Source organism: Pelodiscus sinensis, chromosome 19 (assembly GCF_052426305.1).
Source record: "Pelodiscus sinensis isolate ZL-2025 chromosome 19, ASM5242630v1, whole genome shotgun sequence".
Taxonomy (NCBI): Eukaryota; Metazoa; Chordata; order Testudines; family Trionychidae; genus Pelodiscus; species Pelodiscus sinensis.
Window position 1 is genome coordinate 31,426,614 of NC_143070.1, and position 22,756 is coordinate 31,449,369.

At 54.3% G+C, this 22,756-nt stretch overlaps 8 non-coding genes across 8 annotated transcripts; 4 read left to right on the plus strand and 4 right to left on the minus strand.

The window, feature by feature from the left end:
* Nucleotides 1-1,176: 1,176 nt before the first annotated feature.
* TRNAQ-CUG (transfer RNA glutamine (anticodon CUG)) lies at nt 1,177-1,247 on the minus strand. The gene has a single exon. It is a non-coding gene; the product is annotated as a tRNA-Gln (tRNA).
* Nucleotides 1,248-8,185: 6,938 nt separating this feature from the next.
* On the plus strand, nt 8,186-8,257 carry TRNAE-UUC (transfer RNA glutamic acid (anticodon UUC)). Its single transcript has one exon. It is a non-coding gene; the product is annotated as a tRNA-Glu (tRNA).
* A 565-nt stretch (nt 8,258-8,822) lies between these two features.
* Nucleotides 8,823-8,903, plus strand: TRNAF-GAA (transfer RNA phenylalanine (anticodon GAA)). Its single transcript has one exon. It is a non-coding gene; the product is annotated as a tRNA-Phe (tRNA).
* A 1,047-nt stretch (nt 8,904-9,950) lies between these two features.
* On the minus strand, nt 9,951-10,032 carry TRNAS-AGA (transfer RNA serine (anticodon AGA)). Its single transcript has one exon. It is a non-coding gene; the product is annotated as a tRNA-Ser (tRNA).
* Nucleotides 10,033-14,673: 4,641 nt separating this feature from the next.
* TRNAF-GAA (transfer RNA phenylalanine (anticodon GAA)) lies at nt 14,674-14,746 on the plus strand. Its single transcript has one exon. It is a non-coding gene; the product is annotated as a tRNA-Phe (tRNA).
* A 1,042-nt stretch (nt 14,747-15,788) lies between these two features.
* On the minus strand, nt 15,789-15,870 carry TRNAS-AGA (transfer RNA serine (anticodon AGA)). Its single transcript has one exon. It is a non-coding gene; the product is annotated as a tRNA-Ser (tRNA).
* Nucleotides 15,871-18,144: 2,274 nt separating this feature from the next.
* TRNAG-UCC (transfer RNA glycine (anticodon UCC)) lies at nt 18,145-18,216 on the plus strand. Its single transcript has one exon. It is a non-coding gene; the product is annotated as a tRNA-Gly (tRNA).
* A 3,467-nt stretch (nt 18,217-21,683) lies between these two features.
* On the minus strand, nt 21,684-21,757 carry TRNAT-AGU (transfer RNA threonine (anticodon AGU)). Its single transcript has one exon. It is a non-coding gene; the product is annotated as a tRNA-Thr (tRNA).
* Nucleotides 21,758-22,756: the final 999 nt, after the last annotated feature.

The window sequence follows — 22,756 nt, forward strand, 5'->3', positions numbered from 1 at the left end:
AAAAATAGGTGAAGCTACAGAAGCTGACGGGGACAATCAGCAGGCGGAGGGTTATTTTTTCTCCTCCCTGGGCTGATGTGGCTAGAACTGAGGAGAAGAAAATCCTCTTCCCTTCTCCTCAGAAGATGGAAATTGCATTTGGTTCTCTCTCTGGTTCTACTAAAGCTGGACCCCAGGACTAGACTTTTCTTTCTAAAACCCTGGTGAAAACTGAGAGCCAATTGCTTGCAGGCTGAGAATGTGAGTTAAAGAAAGTTATCACCCAGCATGGGGCTTGAACCCATGACCCTGAAACTAAGAGTCTCATGTTTTACCCACTGAGCTAGCCAGGCTGTGTACAAAAAGTTTTCTAATATCCCATCACAGCATAACAGGAGCCAAGTGTTCTCCACTGCCTGACTCAAGGCTCTTTCTTGACCCTCATGTGCGGTTCTGGTCTGTGGAGAGGTTTGAACTCGAACCCCACTCCCAACACACCCACTTCTTTCCCCACAAGGAACGGCCCCATTTCCATCTCTCCAGGGACAGGAGAAGGGCTCTGGCCTGTTCTCTGCAAAATGCTCAGCCTGTTTCATTTTCTGCAGGAACGAGTGGGATCCATGCGCCCTGTTCCCCAGTGAGAGGTATGTGTCCTCTTCCCCCCTTTCCACAGACACAGCAGGCCAGGGGGTTGTGCACCTGCAGTGGCCCCTTCCTACTTGACCTCCCACAAAGCTGGGGTGAAAAGCTGCTAGACCCCAGCCCTCCTGGGCCAAGCCATGGCAGAGGTAGCAGGATTCACTCCCATCTTCTCCTGCCTGTGCCCTGGTGCTGAGGGTCCGGCCCCTTTCCTGCTGCCCCAACTCTTATTCCCACAATGCACTTTGTGCAGGGGCCATTGGTCTTTGTGCCAAGGTGCGTGGCTGGGAGCCAGGACTCAGGGCCCTTCCCCTAATCCCTCCTCTGACCCGCTCACACTGTCTGGCTGCCTCCAGCAGGGGCTGAGCTCAGGGGTCAGGTGGGTGACCTGCCCTGCAGCTGTGATGGCATCAGGCCCTTCCAGCCCACCTGCTCAGTCTGGAGATGGAGCTCCAGTGGCCTCAGACACCCAGCAAGAGGAACAAAACTCTCTTTGTTGAACCTTAGTGCATGGAAGCTGAAGCACCAGCACCTTGTAACAACCAGCAGAGTCTTAGTAGGTCCCACTGAGATTTGAACTCAGATTGCAGGATTCAGAGTCCTGAGTGCTGCCCTTACACCATAGGACCGGTTATATGAAAGTATAGTGGGCACCTCTGACTCTCAGCTCTCAGGCTGGCCTCTGCTCTCCTGGCTTCTCTCCAGCTGCTTCATCCCCCAGGACTCCCTGTAAGAAATGTGTCACTTTCACCTCTGGGAGCAGCTCAGCCATGCAAAGGGGCTGCCTGGGGCAGGACATTAGCCCTGGAGAGCAGGGGTGGGTGTGGCAGTGACATCACAAGGGCCTTTTGCAGCCCCTCAGCTTATTGGCTAAAGGAGGTTGGGAGGTGGTGACCTCACAGAGAGTCCATGACAGTGGCCAGGTGGGACAGGCTGCAGGGCAGGGGCCATCTCAGAGCCCCCCCCCCCCCATGGCTTTGCTGCAGGGAGTCTCCTTGAGAGTTGCCCTTGAGGCCTTTTCGGAGCCTTCTCCTTTCCCAAGACTAACTGACCTAGATGACAGACGTCGCTGTGGAGAAGGGAAGAGCCTCCAAGAAGGCCTCTGTAAATGCAGCAGGGGAATTAGCTCAAGTGGTAGAGCGCTTGCTTAGCATGCGAGAGGCAGTGGGATCGATGCCCACATTCTCCAATACAGTTCAGCTTTTATCCCTTATTTTCACTGTCAGGGGCTCAGTGGCCTCCTCCCTCTTCCTACCTGCTCTCCCAAAAGAGACAGACCTGGCTCCCCTTTCTTTGCTACCAGCAATTGCCATGCTGCAAAGCAGAGAGTGGAGATATCAGGCTCTGTGGTGCAATGGAAAGCATGTTGGACTTTTAAGCTGCAACAAAATACAGGACTATGTAGCACTTTAAAGACAAACAAGATGGTTTATTAGATGATGAGCTTTCGTGGGCCAGACCCACTTCCTCAGATCAAATAGTGGAAGAAAATTGTCACAACCATATATACCAAAGGATACAATTAAAAAAAACGAACACATATGAAAAGGACAAATCAAATTTCAGAACAGAACGGGGATGCGGGGGGGAAGGTAAATGTCTGTGAGCTAATGATATTAGAGGTGATAATTGGGGAAGCTATCTTTGTAATGGGTAAGATAACTAGAGTCTTTGTTAGGACCCCGCCGTAAAGTGTCGAATTTTAGCATGAATAACAGTTCAGAAGATTCCCTTGAAAGTGCAGTTTTAAAAGGCTTTTGAAGCAGGATGCAGGTAATTAAGTCATTGAGATAATGTCCTTTCTGGTTGAAATGGCAAGAAACTGGTTTTTTCTGTATTTTGTTTCAGCTACCTTAGACTAACATGGCTACTTTTCTATCACTATTTTAAGCTGCAGTGATTCATGTGAGCCCAGCTAGACATTCAAAGTTTGTGGGTTCAAGTCCCACGAGTGTCACTTTAGCTGCTTTCTCATTTCCAGGGCACAGCTTTTACAGAACAGGCAATCCTTAGGGTGAAACTGGGGTGGGCTTGAGTCCAGACAGTTCCCAGCAGACCCCAGTGAGGATGGAGGGAAGGGCTGGTTCTTGCGGTTGGAGCTGGGAGTTGTTCTGAAAGGCTTCAGGTGCCATTAGATCGTTTTATCCCTCCCTGTCTCCTACCAGTGCTGAGCAACACTCAGGCTATGTCTGCCCTACACTGCTCTTCTGGGAAAAGCTACGCACATTTCAAAACCCAATTTGTGCAGCTTTTTCTTCTGCTTTTTTTTTTTTTTTTTTTGGAAGAGGCTTTTCTGACATTTGGCCTGTTACACTGGGCAAGTCACACAAGGGAGGCAGCAGACAGAGCCAGCCAAATGCACCAGCCTCGCAGGGCGGGGAGGCCAAGGCACAAGCAGCTGCCTGGCCTAATTTATCTGGCTTCCCCAGGTTGGCACCCAGGGGCATTATCAGCTGACATTACCCCCCCTCTGTCACATGAGCGTTGGGCTCATGAACAGGCTGGTCAGCAGCAGCTGCAGTTACCTGGGCACCGCAATAAGAGAACACCCTATGTTTCTGAACCAGGGACCTTTTGCGTGTTAGGTAAACATGATAACCACTACACCACAGAAACACATTTCAAGGCATGGAACTTGGCTGACTGTTCTGTTTCTAGCTCTTTCTAACACCCTGCTCTGCAGGGGAGGGGGATGCTCCTTGTGAACACTCCACCTCTTGTTCTCAGGGAAGCGCCTAATTTCCTCACCAGCCCCTTGAGATTTGTAGCTCAAAGCTGGAGCTGCTGTGGAAGGAGGTGAAGCTACAGAAGCTGACGGGGGACAATCAGCAGGCAGAAGGTTATTTTTTCTCCTCCCTGGGCTGATGTGGCTAGAACTGAGGAGAAGAAAATCCTCTTCCCTTCTCCTCAGAAGATGGAAATTGCAGTTGGTTCTCTCTTTGGTTCTACTAAAGCTGGACCCCAGGACCAGATTTTTTCTTTCTAAAACCCTGGTGAAAAATGAGAGCTAATTGCTCACAGGCTGAGAATGTGAGTTAAGGAAGGGCACCACCCAGCACGGGGCTTGAACCCATGATCCTGAGATTAAGAGCCTCATGCTGTACCAACTGAGTTAGCCAGGCTGTGTGTGGAAAGTTTCCTAATATCCCATCTCAGGGTAACAGGAGCCAAGTGTTCTCCACTGCCTGACTCAAGGCTCTTTCTTGCCCCTAATGTGGGGTTCTGGTCTGTGGAGAGGTTTGAACTCGAACCCCACTCCCGACACACCCACTTCTTTCCCCACAAGGAACGGACCCATTTCCATCTCTCCAGGGACAGCAGAAGGGCTCTGGCCTGTTCTCTGCAAAATGCTCAGCCTGTTTCATTTTCTGCAGGAACGAGTGGGATCCATGCGCCCTGTTCCCCAGTGAGAGGTATGTGTCCTCTTCCCCCCTTTCCACAGACACAGCAGGCCAGGGGGCTATGAGCCTCCAGAGGACCCTTCCTATCTGGCCTCCCACAAAGCTGGGGTGAAAAGCTGCTAGACCCCAGTCCTCCTGGGGCAGGCCATGGCAGAGGTGGCAGGATTCACTCCCATCTTCTCCTGCCTGTGCCCTGGTACTGAGGGGCCGGCCCCTTTCCTGCTGCCCCAACTCTTATTCCCACAATGCATTTTGTGCAGGGGCCAGTGGTCCTTCTGCCAAGGTGCGTGGCTGGGAGCCAGGACTCAGGACCCTTCCTAAAATATAGAAATCCCCCGCCTCCCCTGGGGGCCAGGTGAGTGACTTGCCCTGCATATGTGACAGCATCAGACCCCTCCCACCCGTCTGCTCAGTGTGCAGACCAAGCCCAAGGGTGGCACCTGGGTTGTGTGTTACACAAAAGCCTCTTGTTCCCTGCCCAGTTCCCAACATTGGCTGCTGATGTTAACTTCCATGGGGGTGTAGCTCAGTGATAGAGTCTTTGACTGCAGATCAACTGGTCCTTGTCTCAACTCCAAGTGCCCCCTTGGAAAAAATTCCTTCTAGTGTAAACATTTTCCTTTCCAGTTCCATCACACTCTGGCTTTACATTGCTTGAGGTTCTTGACATTAATAAGAACCCTTAATGCAGAGCTACTCAACTTTGGGATCCCTGGCAGCCATAATCAATGGCATTTAACCGGGATGGACAGGGCAGGTGTCCCTAGTTAGTGTATTCCAGAAGCTGGGAATGGGCGACGGGAGGGATCATTTAATAACTGTCTGTCCTGAGGATTCCCTCGGGACAATGAAATTGGCTGCTGTTGTGAGACAGGATCCTGGGCTAGTTGGGCATCTGGCATGGCCCAGTCTGGATGTTCTGTTTGGTTTCTGTTCTTGTCCCCTCTGGGCAAGGGAGAAGTGACCCCTTATCCTGCGAAAGGCTAGTGCAGGTGAGCAAAGAAGCATGTGTCCTGTGTCCTATATTGTATTATTGTAGTAATAAACCTTTAGATGGTAGATGCTAAATGATTGGCTCAGCGTGATTTGTGGGTAAGATCCAGAGGGTAAATTGACCAGGGATCTGGCTTAGAGGTGAGTTCAAGGGGAAACCTCACAAAGGAGATTCCAGGCAGCCAGGCCATGGGGGTCTCTGAGGTTGCTCTGTGAGGTCACTGCCTCCCAGCCAATGAGCTGAGGTGCTGTAAAAGTTTCTGTGATGTCACTGCTGCCTTGCAGGCTCATGTCCTGCCCCTGGCCAGCCCCTTGGCATGTGTGAGCTGCTCTCCCTGCCCCCCTCACTCAGGGCTGGTTCTGGGGCTCAAGCAGGAAACATCAAAGGCTGCTCAGGGGGCCACATTGCTAGGCCAGGGACCCTCCTGTGGGGCTGTGAGTGTTGCTGTCCCTGCTGTACAGACACGGCCATAGAGCCTCAGGAGGCTGCAGTGGTGGGAGACACTTCCCTGGTTTCAGGAGGGAAACGAGATGTCAAGGCCCATGACTTGGAGCCAGCTACCGATACCCATGGAAAGCTGATTTTCAGAGGGGTGTGATCAGCCCTTCCTGTGTATCTGGCTTCTTCAAAGGGGCTTCATTAGGAGCTAAAAGTTGAAGAAGGGACATTTAAAAGGGTGAATTTCTTTCCCTGGCAGCATTTTCTGTGTGCCCCAGTGGCCTAATGGACAAGGCACTGGCCTCTTAAGCCAGCAATTGTGGGTTCAAGTCCCACCTGGGGTTACAGTTTCTCTCACTGACAAAGAGTTTACTCTTCTCTCTTAAACAGTTAGCAAAGATGCCACACAGTTGCTGTCTTGGTCACTGTTCCAGAAACAGAGTGAGTTTTGCCCTGGGCACCAATATTGAGGGTGTGTGCACCTGTTTGTGTGTGAGCCCCCCTAGCACCCATTGGCTCCTGCTGAGGGGTGGAGGGACCCCTGGTCTGGTATTTCCTACTGGGGAGGGTTGGAGGGACCCCAAGCCCTATAGCGGGTCAGAGTCCTGCCTGGCAGGATACAGTTTCAGTTTTTCCCTGGTGGATGCTCCACACAGGAGGGATGCCAGCGCACTGGCCCAGCCCGGGCCGGCAGTGATGGTTTTTATACATGCAGGGAAATGCCCCGGCTTCTCCCCCTCACAGAGCTGCTGCCTCTCCGGGAGGCGGATGAACTGCAGGTGCGGGACAGCTCCCTGCCAGCAGGGACAGCAGCCAAGGCACCAGATATCGCTGGGTCTGCAGCCAGTGTTGGGAACTGGGCAGGGAACAGGAGGCTTTTGTGTCACACACGTCTCAGGTAGGACTGTGACTGGTCCAAGCAAGGAATGTGTCTTGGGGCTAGTTTAGTGACACCCCAAGGCTGTGTCTACACAATGGCTGTGTCTAGATTTCATCCCTTTCCTGTAAGAGGTGGGGGAATTAGCTCAAGTGGTAGAGCACTTGCTTTGCACGTGAGAGGCAGTGGGATCAACACCCACATTCTCCAGTGGTAGATATTTGCTTTCTGCTCATTTTACAGGCAGAGACAACAAGGAGGCTAAGTGCTTCTAGGGGCCTCTTTGCAAAAGGCAGGGGACTGGTTTCTGCAGTGCAGTGGGTGTCACATTTGCAGGGCATATAAAAGTTCCCTGGCTAAAAGCCAGACAGGCAAAGTCCTGCCTGTAACACCCAGAGGAGGGGATTCACTTGCCTGGGGAGAGCAGGAACAAACCAGCACTTGGCTGCCAGCTGTTTGCACATCTGGACACAGAAGTATCCTGAGCCTTGGTTCTACCAGCCAGTTTCTTTTCAATTCACTGCAAACTGTGTCCCAGTTGTAGGTGACGCTGAATTCACCTGCCTGGGGAGGGTGGGAACAGACCAGCACTTGGGAGCTTGGCTGCCAGCTGCTTAGCACATCTGGACACAGAAGAATCCCAAGACTTGGTTCTGCCAGGCTCCAGTTTCCCCTCTTCTGTTTCTTCTCAGCTCCCTGCAAACTGCCTCCCAGCTGTGGGTGAGGCTGAGTGTGTGTGAAACCAGCTGCGCTTTGGATGATTTTGTTAATTGTTTAAAAAGCCTCAGGCACCTCTTCTGCCTGGGGAGGTGTCTGGAATAGATGCCTAGTGTGACATCACCCTGGGGTTTTACCCCTTTAACCTCACCCAGAGACTCCTGACAAGTCTGTCTCCTGTGTCCATCTGTGCCTCAGGCCAAGTGTTTCATATCGAAGGAAACTCCTCCTCCCTTTTTCCTGCCTGGAGCCCCTGCAGAAGCTGCTGGCACTGGCAAGGCAGGGCTCTGACTGCAATTCCTGGGAGAGGAGAGCCAGCACCACACACCCTTGTGATTCCCTCAGGGGGTCAGGTCAGGGCCTAGAGAGCCTGAGGGAGCAACCACTGCAGCTCCTACAGCCATGGAGAGTCAGGGTCTGTGGGCATCAGGTGCTTCTCACTTGTGGTTTCCTTCTTCCCAACACTCCTCCCCACTCAGCCTTTTCCTGAACCAGCAGTTCCATGGGTGGCCAGGGGAGGCCTCTTCTGTGTCCCAGAAGGGCATAAATAAATGTGAGCAAAGGTTACAACAAGGCACCACTGGAACTTGAACCCAGGATCTCCTGTTTATGAGGCAGCTGATTTAGCCAGCTAAGCCATGGTGCCCTCCTTGAAAAGGGCTTTGAAACTGTTCTACTTTATGGTCCCAGACACCCCCTTCCCATTCCAAAGTGCACCCGTTCCCCATTCCCCTCCAGCTCTTGCCATGACTCAAGGCCTGCGCAGCCCAAGACATTTGATCCAAAACAGAACTGGATCATTTAATACAGGAAAGGTCAATCAATGGCATTTAACCAGGATGGACAGGGCAGGTGTCCCTAGCTGGTGTGTTCTAGAAGCTGGGAATGGGTGACAGGAGGGGTCACTTAACAATTGTCTGTCCTGAGGATTCCCACTGGGCAATGAAATTGGCTGCTGTTGTGAGACAGGATCCTGGGCTAGTTGGACAACTGGCATGGCCCAGTCTGGCTGTTCTGATGTTCTGTTTGGTTTCTGTTCTTGTCCCTTCTGGCCAATGGAAAATGGACCCATGTCCTGAAGGAGACAGAAAGTGGCCTGTGAAAGGCAAGGGTAGCTAAGGAGAGCCCCATGTTCATGTGTCCCTGATGGTCTAGTGGTTAGGATTCAGCCCTTTCACTGCTGTGGCCTGGGTTCAATTCCCAGTCAGGGAAACCAGCCTCATCTGTATTCATGAAACCTGACTGGTCTTTGCCCTTCTCCATCACAGGGAGGGCCAGTGGGCTGAGGGAGGGGCTGGGGTGCCAGAAGCAGGCTCTGACTGGGAGACGCAGCCAAGCACATTTCTCAGGCAGCCCCTTCCCTGCGCAGGGGGCACAGGTCACATGCCTGGGTGAATAAGAGCTTGTGGGGACTGGCCAGGGCTTCAAGCAGGCAGCTCCCATTGGCCACAAACAAGCCTGGAGCAGGGACCAGGCCTGAAGCCTTTTCCTCTGCAGCTGAGACACACAAAGGGCCCAGCAGCCCCTTCTCTCAGCTGTGCATGGGGGCAGGGCGAGCAGGGAATCTGCCTGAGGCTTCTTGCTGCCATGTTGGGTGGCTTCATGGGCTGGATCCAACCCGCTGGCCTGTATTGCCCAGGCCTGGCTTAGAGGGAATCTGGGCTGTGGGGGAGGGGCGCTGTGGACAGGCCAGTCTCGCCTTCCTGGGCAGGGCATGACAACATGTGGCCAAACATCCTGGACAGAGAATTACAGGCCACACAGGACTCTTATCACAGCCAAAGTAGCTCAGTGGCTCAGTGGGGAGAGCGTTAGACTGAAGATCTAAAGGTCCCTGGTTCAATTCCAGGCTTTGGCATGCTCCAATAGGGGCTAATTACTTCAAGTTGATGGTTTTGCTTAGAGCTGTTCTCACAACCTGCACTGCAGGAGAAAAGGGGAGATGAGCTGCATCCTGGGGCTCTTCCTGCTTTCTCTTGGCCCTGGGTCTCTATCCTGCCGCAGGGCAGGTACAAGGGCTATAGTTGGGGGGAATCAGGTGACACCACAAAAAACACTCCCTGTTGGCGGTGCTGGAACATGGCACCATATGAGCATGTTGTTAACACCCATGTCTCCCCGCCTCAGGGCCACTAGAGATGTCCGGCAGCTCTGTCCTTGCACCCTGGGGCTGTCTGTCTGGGCCATGCACTCACACACACTGGCCCCTCCTATTCTAGGGCAGGGCTCCTCTTGTTCCTTCCTTTACTCAGCCTTGGGAGTTGGGCTTATCCCAAGCAGTAGGGGCTGTGTTTACCTGGGGAGACACAAATAGGAGCAGAACCCCCTGTTCCCACTTTTTGCTTGGCTTTGAACCAGGAGACTTTTGCACATTAAGCAAACACGATAACCACCACCCCACAGAAACAGAAACATGCTTGTCAGTTTTTTACTGTACATAAACTTGGACAAATATTCTGTTACTAATTCTTTGCCCAAGGCAGAGCAAGAGCAGGGAACAAGACCCCCCCCCCCCCCAATACTTCTCTAGACCCTTTGCTCCCAACACAGGGTGGAGGGGGGGCTGTGTGCCTCGGGAGGAGTGACCCACCTCATATCCCCAACATTTCTGCCCTTCATGGATGGACCTTTGGGGGAGGCCCAGACGCTGCATCCTTTCACTCAACTCCTATCACGCACTGGAGCAGGGCAGCCCTCAAGGGTAGGGCTGAGCCATGGGGTGCTGGGCAAGGGGCAGAGGCTGCAGGAGCTGAGAGTTTCCCTAGAGCTCAGGGACCCATAAGGAGGCACCATGCTCTGTGTCTCTCTCGGAAGGCGCAGAAAGGGATTGACTGGGGACAGGGAGAGTGGCTCAGGGGTTGTGCAGCTTGTTGCCCTGGTTAGGGCGTGGCCAAAATACAGGCCTCGCTGTGAGCAGGAATTGAACCTGCGCAGGGAAACCCTATTGGATTTCTAGTCCAACGCCTTAACCACTCGGCCACCACAGCTGTGAAGTCAGCAGTGTCCCAGGATAAGGGAAACTGGTAAATAATCCCAGTGCTCAGGCCTGACCTCACCCGCCCCACAGAATTCACACAGCAAACCTGGCTTCCAGCACACTGGGCAAGCTTGGGGGCTCATTGCTGGGCCCTGGGGTGAAGCATTAAACCAGCCCCCTCCTGCGGGGCCTGTTAGTGTTGCTGTCCCTGCTGTACAGACAGGGCCATGGAGACAGGGAGAGATTCACTGAATGGGCCAAGGTCACCCAGCGAGTTAGAGCCCAGCTCTGCCCCCAGCTCTCTGCCCCACCCACCGACGTGCTGACTCCCTCACTGCCAGGGGCTGTTTGCATTGGCCTCTTTTGTTTTCTTTTCTGCTGGGAGACCTTGGGACAGTTGGCCAGGGCGTCCCGCAGTTGCCATCTCCCTCTGTGCAGGTGCTGTCCAGAGCCCCGACTAGCAAACGCTGACACTGCTGTTAGGTCCAGACCAGAGGGGAGTGTTTAAGGGTTATTTCGGAAGAAGGGTTTTCTCCCAAAATAACTGCATCTAAACAGTGTTTTTTATTTCATAATAAAGTATTTTGAAACAGCGCCCAGACGCGATTATGCAAATGTAGCGCAGGATATTTAAATCCCGGTTTCAGTTACAATTTCGAATGTCTCCATTTGCATCCCTCTCCTGAAGGAGACTGCGAGTGTCGACATGTCCTGGGTGTTGCAACCTCCCAGCACTCACCTGATGTTCCCTCCCCGCTGCATGAAGCCGTTTGGGAGTCCTCCTGCGTCTCCTGGAGCTGCAGGTCATCAGCGTTGTCATTCTGCAGCTGCAGCTGCTGCTGCCCAGGTGTCTCCATCCCAGACTCCACAACTCTCCCTGGAGACAGGGGCTCCCCACACCCCGGGATTCGGTCCAGTTCCTCACAGTATGCACAGTGCTGCGGTGCTTCCCCAGAGCGGGACCTGCCCTCATGGGTCCTCACGTACCCCTCCCGCAATTCGTTTACCTTGGGTCTGACTTGGGCTAGGATGCTGGAGCGGGGAGGTGGCCTTTCTCTGCAAGGCCATCAGCCATTGGGCCATATGTTAGATAATTTCATGGAGGTTAGGTCCATAAAAGGCTAGTAGCCAGGGGGTAGAAATGGTGTCCCTGGCCTCTGTTTGTCAGAGGCTGGAGACGGATGGCAGGAGACAAATCGCTTGATCATTGTCTTCAGTCCACCCCCTCCGGGGCACCTGGCACTGGCCACTGTTGGCAGACAGGACACTGGGCTAGACGGACCTTTGGTCTGGCCACCAGTACGGCCGTTCTGATGTTCATATGTTCATAAATGTCCACATTCCTCCTCCTGGACTGCCGGGCCTGCAGAGACTCCCCCTCAGATCACAGCTCCAAGAGGGTCTTTATCTCTGGCCCAGACACTGACAGTGCTCAGTGTTTCTGTCCCTTGCTTGGTCCTGTGACCAGGGCTGGATTAAGGCCTGGGCTAGCCGGGCAGCCGCCCTTTATAGCTCCTTCACACCCCGTCTGTGTGTGGCTCTGGCCATTCACCTCGCTGTGAAGTAAGAACGTGCCGGTTGGACTGAGGGCACCGATCCCAGCTCGCGAGGTATCTGGGCACACACTGACCCCGCTGGAGCGAGCGCCCAGTCAGTAGCAGTGCGGCTGCAGCAGCGAGGGAGGGTTTGCGTGAGCTCCTGGGATACGATCCAGGCTGGCCCCTGGCTGGAACCCTGCCCCTGCATGGCCAGACCCTGAGCTTAAGCTTTTGTATTCTTGTTTGTTTCTTTCCCCATGTTCCCTTCATTCCCTCTCTGCTCCTTTCCACCCCCCTGCTCCCCATCCCTCCGTTATGTAACTTCTGCTTCCTCCTTTCTTATCTGTCCCCAGTTCCTCCTCCCGGCCTTTGCTTTCCCTGCTGCACCTGGGCAGCTGATATGGGACCTCCCTTGGTCAACAGAGCCATTTCTGATACAGAGAGAACAAAAGTCCAGAGATCAAAGCAGCTTTGGCCAAAGCGACTCCTGTATGGGGAAGAGGAAACCGAATGCCCCGTCTGTCTTGTATCTGACAGAACGAGGGGGCACCACGTCTACTGAAATATGGAAAAACTCAGACAACAGGCTCTTAAACCAGGCAAAGAGAATTTGAGAGTCGTTTCTGTGCGGAGGAGGGGAAGCCGTGTGTGTGGTTTGCTGGAGCACAGAAGTGTAACCCTTCTGCTGGGTAGGGCCGGCAGCAACCAGAGCCAGGTTCAATATCTAGGGGTTCAGCTCACATAGAACCAGCTTGAGCTGCCAATTAGTAGCCTGGGAAATTCACGTACCCCTGGGCGCCTCTGAGAGGCAATGCTTCCCCACTCGCCAGCACAGAGTCTGAGTGTAGAAAATAAACTTTTAATGAAAGAGAGAGAGAAGTGACATGGCATGAACTTGGGAAAACACCACGAACAGAGTTCATAACGCCCCACGAGCAACCATCCCAGCTCAAATGGATTGAGCGATGTCTTTTGCCTCTCAGGCTCACCAGTCCAGCAAGGTGAGGGCTCCATTCACTTACCCAAACTTTCCCCGTACCCCACTTCAAACGCCCCACTTACAGCTCTGCCCAGTCAGTGCAGACCCAGACACATCACCCTGATGACTTCCTTCAGAGAGCCTGATGTGATGCCACCTGTGTGCTGCCCCTGCTGCCCGCTGGCCGTTCCCTCCAGCCCCTCCGCTGACTCATGAGGGTCACAAGAATGGGTGTGAGGAGGAGCCTCATTGGAGCGTTCTCTTTTCCCACCAACTAACTGGCCTAGTGGAGAGATGTCCCTGTGACAAAGGTAAGAATTGGTAAAAGATAGGGCTTGGCAATAGCTGGAGAATTAGCTCAAGTGGTAGAGCGCTTGCTTAATATGCAAGAGGTAGTGGGATCAATACCCACATTCTCCAGTGGGTGGGGAGTTCCCTGCTCTTTTTCTACAGGCAGAGCCAGGCAGAGGGCAAAGTGCCTCCAGTGGCCCCTCCCTCTTCCTACTCACTCCCCTCAAAAGCCACCACGGCTTAGTTCCAAATCTGTAAACCCCATTGCCCGAGGGATAGCGCCTCTTCTGAAATAGCTACTTTGCAATAGCCGGAGTGTGGATGCTCCACTGCTGCTAGTTCAAAATAGCTCCTGCCCAGGGCCAGTCAAAGTAATTACTCCCCAGTGCCTCCTGGGGCTCTAAGTCGAGGTAGCGCGTCCACATTAGGGGTTCCTGATTCGGACCAATTTTGAGCCTTCCCTGTAGTGTGGACGTGCTACTTTGAAACAAGCTATTTAAGTGTTTTTTTTCAAAATAGCTTTAAAAGTAAATGCGCTGTGTCGACGAACCCTGAGAGCTGAGTGAAGGGGGAGGCAGGCCCAGGGGGAGAAGGCTCCATGACTGTGTCAGAGGGAGGCTCTGCCCTGGCCAGGGGGGAATCGTTGCCTCTCCGAGTAGCCCTGGCCTGGTGCCTCAGAAAGGTAACGATTCCCCACTGGCCAGGGCAGAGCCTCCCTCTGACACAGTCATGGAGCCTTCTCCCCCTGGTCCTGCCTCCCCCTTGACTCAGCACTCAGGGCACGTCAACACAGCTGCTGTTAAGAGTCCTCTGGTGCTGCCAGGGAGGGGCCTCACTGCGAGAGCCGCCTGGGCAGGTTCCTGCCACAGAGACACGTCCCAGAGCAGGACGGATGCTCAGACCGACACTGAGTGTTGCTCAGCGCTGGGGTGAGACAGGGAAGGACAAAAGGGTCTAACGGCGCCTGCAGCCTTTCAGAACAGCCCCCGGCCCCAACCCCAAGTACCCTCTGCCCCTGCTGGGTTCCGCTGGGCACTGCCTGGATTCAGGCCTCCCCAGTGCCAGCCTAAGGGCTCTGGGGAGACATGGCAGCTGTGGCGCTGGGCTGCTGCACAGCTTAGAGAAGGGGTGGGCAATGAGTTTTCATGGGGAACTGCTCCCAGGGCTGCACTTTTCCATGCTATTAATGGAGGAGGAGGGGGTCTGGGATGCAGGTTGGTGCAGACAGGAGCTTGGGGCAGAGGACTGGGGTGCAGGAACGGTTGCAGCATGTTGGGTTGTGAATTGAGGCAGAGGATTGGGGTGCAGGATCTGGGAGGGGTGAGGGTTCAGGGGGGCAGAGGGTTTGGTTTATGTGGGGTACCTGTGGGTTGAGGGAAGGGAGGGGCTGGGGTGCCAGAGGCAGGCTCTGGCTGGGAGACTTACGTGGCTCACTCCCAGCCAGCCTGGGTGAATAAGAGCTTGTGGGGACTGGCCAGGGCTTCAAGCAGGCAGCTCCCATTGGCCACAAACAAGCTGGGAGCAGGGACCAGGCTTGAAGCCTTTTCCTCTACAGCTGAGAGACACAAAGGGCCCAGCAGCCCCTTCTCTCAGCTGTGCGTGGGGGCAGGGCGAGCAGGGAATCTGCCTGAGGCTTCTTGCTGCCATGTTGGGTGGCTTCATGGGCTGGATCCAACCCGCTGGCCTGTATTGCCCAGGCCTGGCTTAGAGGGAATCTGGGCTGTGGGGGAGGGGCGCTGTGGACAGGCCAGTCTCGCCTTCCTGGGCAGGGCATGACAACATGTGGCCCAGCTACACAATGTCCCAGACAGAGAATTACAGGCCACACAGGGCTCTTATCATGGCCAAAGTAGCTCAGTGGGGAGAGCATTAGACTGAAGATCTAAAGGTCCCTGGTTCAATCCCAGGCTTTGGCATGTGTTGATAGGGGCTAATAACTTCAAGTTGATGGGTTTGTTTAAAGCTGTCATCACAAGCTGACCTGTAGGAGGAAAGTTGAGTTGCAGTGTCACTTGGGGGAAATGTGGTAAGGCCACAATAAATACTCCCTGTTGCCCTGGCTGGAACATGGCACCACATGAGCATGTTGCTGGCACTAATGTGCTCCCCTGGGCCTGAGGAGTGTAAGAGATGGGGGGCCCCTCTGAGTGTGGGGCTGTCTGTTTGATGGACACACACTGGCCTGGCCCTGGCCCCTCCCTTGCTTTGTAGGACAGGACAGGGGCTTTGTAGGACAGGACAGGGCCTCCTGCTGTTCCTTGGCTACTCAGTTGTTGGGCTTATCCCAGGAGCTGTGTGTTTACCTGGGGAGCCACAATAAGATCAGAGCTCCCCCCATTTCTGCTTGGCTTTGAACTAGGAGCCTTTTGCATTGTGCATATTAAGCAAACAGCAAACACCAAACACCATAACCACCACATAACCACCACACCACAGAAACATAAACATACTTGTCAGTTCTTGTCAGTTTTTTTCTGTACATAAACTTGGACAAATATTCTGTTACTAATTCTTTGGCCAAGGCCTTGGGGGAAGTTGCAGAGCTAGTGCAGGAAACAAGACCCGCGGGCCACCCCCCTACACACACACACAATACTTCTCTAGACCTTTGCTCCCAACACAGGGCCGGGGAGGGGGGTGACCCACATCACATCCCCAACATTTCTGCCCTTAATAGATGGACCTTTGTGGGCAGCCCCAGACACTCCATCCTCTCAACAACTATCACACACTGGAGCAGGGCAGCCCCCAGGGGTAGGGCTGAGCCATGGGGTGCTGGGCAGGGGGCAGAGGCTGCAGGAGCTGAGAGTTTCCCTAGAGCTCAGGGACCCACGATGAGGCCCCATGTCCCACGTCTCTCTCAGAAGGCACAGAAAGGGATTGACTGGGGATGGGGAGAGTGGCTCAGGGGTTGTGCAGCTTGTTGCCTGGTTAGGGGTGTGGCCAAAACACAGGCCTTGCGGTGAGCAGGATTTGAACCTGCACAGGGAAACCCTATTGGATTTCTAGTCCAACACCTTAACCACTCGGCCATCACAGCTCTGAATACAGTAGTGCCCCAGGGCCAGGGAAACTGGTAAATAATCCCAGTGCCCAGGCCTGACATCACCTGCCCCACAGAATTCACAAGGCAAACCTGGCTCCCTGAGCACAGGGGAGCCTGGGGGCTCCTCGCTGGGCCGTGGGGTGAAGCATCAAACCAGCCCCCTCCTGTGGGGCTGTGAGTGTTGCTGTCCCTGCTGTACAGACAGGGCCATGGAGCCAGGGAGAGATTCACTAAATGGGCCAAGGGCACCCAGTGAGTTAGAGCCCAGCTCTGCCCCCAGCTCCCTGCCCCACCCACCGACGTGCTGACTTCCTCGCTGCCAGGGGGCTGTTTGCATTGGCCTCTTTTGCTGTCTTTTCTGCTGTGAGACATTGGGACAGTTGGCCAGGGCATCCCGCAGTTGCCATCTCCCTCTGTGCAGGTGCTGTCCAGAGCCCCGACTAACAAACGCTGACACTGCTGTTAGGTCCAGACCAGAGGGGAGTGTTTAAGGGTTATTTCGGAAGAAGGGTTTTCTCCCCAAATAACTGCATCTAAACGGTGTTTTTTATTTCAAAATAAAGTATTTTGAAACAGCGCCCGGACGCGATTATGCAAATGTAGCGCAGGATATTTAAATCTCAATTTCATTTACAATTTTGAATGTCTCCATTTGCATCCCTCTCCTGAAGGAGACTGCAAGTGTCAACATGTCCTGGGTGTTGCAACCTCCCAGCACTCACCTGATGTTCCCTCCCCGCTGCCTGAAGACGTTTGGGAGTCCTCCTGCGTCTCCTGGCGCTGCAGGTCATCAACGTTGTCATCCTGAAGCTGCAGCCGCTGCTTCCCAGGTGTCTCCATCCCAGACTCCACAACTATCCCTGGAGACAGGGGCTCCCCACACCCCGGGATTTGGTCCAGTTCCTCACAGTATGCACAGTGCTGCGGTGCTTCCCCAGAGCGGGACCTGCCCTCACGGGTCCTCACATACCCCTGCCGCAATTCGTTGACCTTGAGTCTGACTTGGTCTAGGATGCAGGAGGGGGGAGGTGGCCTCTCTCTGCAAGGCCATCAGCCATTGGGCCATATGTTAGATAATTTCATGGAGGTTAGGTCCATAAAAGGCTAGTAGCCAGGGGATAAAATGGTGTCCCTGGCCTCTGTTTGTCAGAGGCTGGAGAGGGATGGCAGGAGACAAATCGCTTGATCATTGTCTTCGGTCCACCCCCTCCGGGGCACCTGGTGCTGGCCACTGTCGGCAGACAGGACACTGGGCTAGATGGACCTTTGGTCTGACCCAGTACGGCCGTTCTGATGTTCATATGTTCACAAATGTCCACATTCCTCCCCCTGGACTGCCGGGCCTGCAGAGACTCCCCCTCGGATCACAGCTCCAAGAGGGTCTTTATCTCTGGCCCAGACACTGACAGTGCCCAGTGTTTCTGCCCCTTGCTTGGTCCTGTGACCAAGGCTGGATTAAGGCCTGGGCTAGCCGGGCAGCCGCCCTTTATAGCTGCCATCAGGCATCACGGCTCCCGGATTGCAGGCTGCAGTAGCTCCCAGCAGCCACTCTGCAGCGGCTGCCCGGGGGAAGGGGGCATGCTAACCCCCGCAGCACCGGTTAGCAGCGCCTTTCTCCCCATGGCTGCAGGGCCCTGCATGGCCAGGCTTACCCACCCCAGGCAGCCTCGGGCTGCGCACCACTGGTGGTAGCTGGGCTGGGTCAGGCACATGCATCCTGCCACTGTCAGCTCCGCGCATGCGCCCTCCCCCAACCCGGGGCACAATTGAACTGTCAACCCAGGGCACCGGAATGGCTCGGTCCGGCCCTGCCTGTGAAGTGTCCCTGGAGGAGTCTCTGGGGGCTTGTGCCTGTGACATGGCTCTCCGAAAGGCAGAAGTGCTCCATCTTAGGCGAAGGACCCAGAAACAACACTTTACGGCAAAAAACACAAGGACGGCTCTTGGTCCTCATTCCGGAGCCACACAGAGTATCCAGAAGTCACTTCCCCACCTCTCCCTTGGCTGCTCTAGAGCTTAGCCCAAAGTCTGATAAACTCTACTCTCCCACCGGACAACCTCTGGGACTCCTCTCCCGCCCAGCTCCCCAGCTCCTCACACCATGGAGAGCGCAGGGCAGCCACTCCCCCAGTATCTCCACTCCTGATCTTTGCTAATGGCCAAGAAGTTCTGCTTTACCCAAACCACACAGGCACCCTCTCGCCTCTGGCCAGCCTCATGGCAGACGTGGGTTTCCCTCACTTATTTTCGCAGGAGCTTTGCAGGCAGGCGTTGGTGGTATAGTGGTGAGCATAGCTGTCTTCCAAGTAGTTGACCTGGGTTCAATTCCCAGCCAATGTGGTTCTTCCCTCACATACCTCTGCTGTGATTCCTTGACCTTGGCTATGACTTGGTCTAGGATGTGGGGGTAGAAGGGAAGTGGCCTTTCTTTGCTAGACCATTGGCCATTCAGCCATAAATGTCCATGTTCCTCCACTTGGACTGCAGGGCCTGCAGAGACTCCTCCTTGGACCACAGCTCCAAGAGGGTCTGTATCTGTGGCCCAGACAATGACAGTGCCTGATGTTTGCTGCTCCTTGCTTGATTTGATTCCCAACCAATGCAAGGTGGGAAGGGAACAGGCGACCTCCTGGGGGAGAACTTATTTAACCCTGAACAACAGGCACAAGTGGGTCCCACAGCCAAGGGCTCCCTCTCACCGCTTTTCGTGGGGAGCAGCTTTGACACATACACGGCTTGAACCCATAATCTTGGTATTATTAATTCCAGGTACTAACCAACTGAGCTAGCCAACCAAACAGAACCTAACTCACAAATAGCCCTTTCAGAAGGCGCATCCGGCAGCTGAAGGGCTGTCTCTGCAGCTGCCAATGGCTCTTCTCTGACAGGGCCACTAGCAACTCACTGTGATGTGGGCTGGCTCATCCAGCTGTTTGAGGTTTGGTCAAGGTGGTTGGCGGCCGGCATGGTGCACTGAGACCCAGGGAAAAAAGGCAGCCAGGATCTCTTGCTGCCAGCACCTTGCCTCTGAGCTTCTTCCATCAGCAGCAGCCACAGCCCCTTTTGGACCCTGGGTCAGCCCAAGAAGGAAGGCAGGAATGGGGCCAAGTAGGGAGTCAGGCTGAGGGGGGCAGGCAAAGCTCATCTTGCCCTGCAGGCCCAGTGGCAACAGCTTCTCTCTTGTGCACTGCTGAGGAGAAAAACACTCAGGCATCCTTGCCAACTGTTTCAGAGAGCAGAAGAAGGTAAACTCTTCATTAGTGAGAGAAACTGTCACCCCAGGTGGGACTTTAACCCACAATCCCTGGCTTAGAAGGCCAGTACCTCGTCCATTAGGCCACTGGGGCACACAGAAAAGTCTGCCAGGGAAAGAAATTCTCCCTTCTAAATGACCCTTCTTCAACTTCTAGCACCTAATGAAGCCCCTTTGAAGAAGCCAGATGCACAGGAAGGGCTGATCACACCCCTCTGAAAATCAGCTTTCCATGGGTATCTGTAGCTGGCTCTGAGTCATGAGCCTTGACGTCTCGTCTCCCTCCCGAAACCAGGGAAGTGTCTCCCACCGCTGCAGTCTCCTGAGGCTCTATGGCCCTGTCTGTACAGCAGGGACAGCAACACTCACAGCCCCACAGGAGGGCCCCTGGCCTAGCAATGTGGCCCCCTGAGCAGCCTCTGATGTTCCCTGTGTGAGCCCCAGAACCAGCCCTGCGTGATGGGGGCAGGGAGAGCAGCTCACACATGCCAAGGGGCTGGCCAGGGGCAGGACATGAGCCTGCAAGGCAGCAGTGACATCACAAGGAACTTTTGCAGCACCTCAGCTCATTGGCTGGGAGGCAGTGACCTCACAGAGGGTCCATGGCAACAGCCAGGTGGGACAGGCTGCAGGGCTGGGGCATCTCAGAGACCCCCATGGCCTGGCTGCCTGGAATCTCCTTTGTGAGGTTTCCCCTTGAACTCACCTCTAAGGGAGCCTCAGACCAGAGCGCCCAGGACCCCTCTGCATGACTGTTGAAATGGTTTGCTGTGTGAATTTTGTCAGGTGACATCAGGCCTGGGCACTGAGATTATTTACCAGTTTCCCTGGCCTGCTGTTGCTTAGAGCTGTGATGGCCGAGTGGTTAAGGTGTTAGACTAGAAATCCAATAGGGTTTCCCTGCGTAGGTTTGAATTCTGCTCACAGCGAGGCCTGTGGTTTGGCCACACCCCTGCCTAAGGCAACATCGTACCCAAACTCTGAGAAAAACATGCCTGTCCCATCAGAAGGGGCACCTGCAGAAGGCAACAAGGCAACAGAGGGTACAAAAGCAGGAGAGAACATGGATTGCAGGGTCCTGCCTAACAACAGGAAAACCAGTCTGGCTTTCAGCAGAGCCACCTCCCCACGGACACAGCCAGGGGACCAAGTGCCTCCAGTGGCCCCTCCACCTCCCCAAAAGCCGGCCCTGGTTGGGGAGAAAGATGCTGGGCCCAGCGGCCTCCCTTCACCTGGCAGAAGCAATGGAGACAGGCCAGGGGTGTGTGGGCTACAAAAGCCTCTTGTTCCCTTCTCAACTCATAACAGTGCAAACTTCGGGGAGTGTAGCTCAGTGATAGACTACAAATTATATGAGCGTTACTTCGAATCCAACTGACCATTCAATGGAAATATTTATCTCTCCCATTCCATTATATTCTAGGTTTCTATTTTTTGGATTCTTTAAATAAATACGAACCCTTACTGCTGTCCTGTGCCAATGCCCAAAAACCAGGCAAACCCGTCCCTCGGCTGGAGCCAGCTCAAACCCGCTGTGGGTCTGGTTTCTGTTTCCATCCATTCAACAAGAGTGTGATTTTGAAGCCCAATGGCAGGTCCTTGGTCTCCATGGGCTGTGCTGTGCAGAAGAACAAGAACCACACCCAGCTGGGGAGGAACGGCCTAGTGTGTATTGCAATTGATGGAGGAGTTGCCCAAATCTACCGGAGATGGGCAAGAGCCTGTTACAAACACACACTAAACACCATTATCAGACTGCCCGGTGCACATTCCTACCTTCCCTTGTGCGCACAACATACCTGGGGCTCTAATTACTGGCCACCTGCCTTTCACACAGATCATTGATCCTTGTGACTTTCAGGTACATTCATACGGCAGCTGTTTAAACGTAATGTGCTTCTATTGCATGATCAGCACCAGAATCTCCGGCTATGGCTACGCTACGAATTTTCTCAGCAAAAAAGGTGCTAATGAGGGTCTCATTTGCATGAGTCATGATCTTATTTGCATATTTTCTGGCAAACTGATTTTGTGCTGGAGTTGCTGTGCAAAAACAAGCAGCATGGAAGTTTTCTTTTTGTGCAAAACCCCCTTTTTCTGCAAGATCAGGATACCTCTTCTGGGGGGGCATAAGAATCTTGTGAAAAAATGGGGTTTTGTGCAAATAAAATGTTCGCACTGCTTGTTTTTGCACAACAATCCCATTGGCAGAAAATATGCAAATGAGATTGTGACTCATGTGACTCATGCAATTGAATCCCTCATTAACATATTTTTTTTAAGGAGAAAACTTCTAGTGTAGATGTAGCCTCTGTGAGTCATCATTAGGCCATGTCTTCACTCAGATGGAGCTTGCTGCTGAAATCCATCTTCCAGAACTTGATTTAGCAAGTCTAGCTAAGCCTCACTAAACCAAACTCCTAGGACACCTCCTGCCCTTTGCTACTATCCTACTAGCACTGTGAGGGAACCACCAAACTCAACTGAAGGTAAAACCAACTCCAGGTACATGTTGAAGAATGGTGGGAAGAAAAGACCCATTGACCTGGCAACAAGGCACCACTGGGAGTTGAACCCAGGATCTCCTGCTTACTAGGCAGGCGCTTTAGCCAACTAAGCCATGGTGCCCTCCTTAGAAACAGCCCTAAAACTGTTCTACTTTATGGTTCCAGACACCCCCTTCCCATTCCAAAGTGCAGCCGTTCCCCATTCCCCTCCAGCTCTTGCCATGACTCAAGGCCTGCGCAGCCTAAGACATTTGACTGGCAGCTGGTACCCAAAACCATTTTGTCAATTGTAGCACCAGGCCCCAAAGGGACAGACCCAAGGCAGCTGCCTGGTCCTAAGGCCGGGCCTGCAGCCAGGGGGAGGGAGAAGAATCTCTCCTTTCAGCTGGAGTTGAATCAGCCACCTAAGGACACTTGCCGAGCACCCGCTACAGGCCTCTGCTCTGCCAGCTGAGCTATGGAAGGTGCCCGGGGCAGGCTGCTTTGCCTATGTTGGCCCTCTCATGAGTGCCAGGGCAAGAGTCCCCCGAATGGGAGAGGCAGAGGAACCCAGCAGCACAGGGGTGTCAGAGGCGCTTCACCCGCAGAAGGACCCTTGAGTGATTCAGGCAGAAACGCCGCGTCTCGCTCCCTGCAGCTCCCCTTGCTGCCCTGGCAGGCGCTGCCCCTTCTCCCACTGGCCTGGGCCTGGCCTCCCTCCCCCGCCCGGCACCACAGAAAGCCCCTTGGTATGAGCCTGGGCAAGCTTAGGCCCTGGGCTCTGGGGCCAGCCCCGTTGTGGGTCAGAGCCCCCTGGCCACAGTGCTACTCCAAGGGGCCTAGTTCCAGGGCCTCCTAATCCCAGGGACTAGGGGGCTGGAGGCCTTTGCCCTGGAGCCTCAGAGCTCCCTCAGTGCCACCTTCCAGGAGGGGGAATCTCCCGCATGACCGGTGCGATGTAGGAACCTCTCCCAGGGCAGTGCCCCCAGCCCAGTCCCTGCCCCTTGCGGGGGCAGGTAAGAGAGACCCCCTCCCCTTCCCCAGAGAGCAGCCCCCCAGGGCTATAGGGGGCGGATCTGGCCCAGGGCTGCTCCCAGCAGAGGTGGCTTTGATCCCAGCCTGGGTCCAGGGAAACTGCTCC